Below are 824 nucleotides of genomic sequence, written 5' to 3' on the forward strand. Positions count from 1 at the left end.
GTGTGCGTGTGTGTGTGCTGAGGAAAAGTGGGAAAAATGGTCTGTAAACCCTTTGGCTTTCCTTGTTGATGTTTTAAAGTCATATCGCTCAAAGTAGGTGATTGAAAACCTGTACATTAATTTCCATCCTAAAATAAGACCTACTTTGATTCATTATGTTAATAATTATCAAAACATTGACATGAAATTTCACATTTAACATTAATTAATCTTTTGAGTATCTTTTTTGTATGAGTGTTGACACTTCATCCAAAAAAAAGTCACAAAATGTTGCAATCAAGGCAAGCTAACAACTACATTTTTGCCTCTGCGTTTTTGTAGACATTTTGTCTGACATGGAGGCTGTCTTTGAGGTCAGAAAAAGATCTAACCCAGACATGTTCACAGACACAATTTATACACTTAAATTTTTATTGAGTTATTGGTGCGAAAGTGAAAGTGGCATTATTCTGGAACTTTGCAAATGTCTTACTAGCATTTCATGAGTTTCCTTATGAGAGCTGTAGTGTCTGTCTAGAAATTAAAAAGTAAATTATTAAGAATCACTAAAAAATATTTTCTATTTACTATAAAGAGTAGGACATATGAAACAGATTTATGATCTGACCTGGTGAACCTCAAGAGTGACTGTAACCAGCACTACTATAATGCAAATTTACCACTGTGTTGGGGGCCCTATAAAAACTATTTTCATAGGGCCAAAAATCGTTAGTGGCGCCCCTGAATGCTAGTGTGAATGCTGTAACCTGAATTTGGCCACTGAAGATGCTAGTGCTGATAGCTAAATATGCAGAAATTGATAGCCAAATAAAATATTAGCTAAA

This window comes from Oryzias melastigma, linkage group LG15 (assembly GCF_002922805.2).
Source record: "Oryzias melastigma strain HK-1 linkage group LG15, ASM292280v2, whole genome shotgun sequence".
In the NCBI taxonomy this organism is placed as follows: Eukaryota; Metazoa; Chordata; class Actinopteri; order Beloniformes; family Adrianichthyidae; genus Oryzias; species Oryzias melastigma.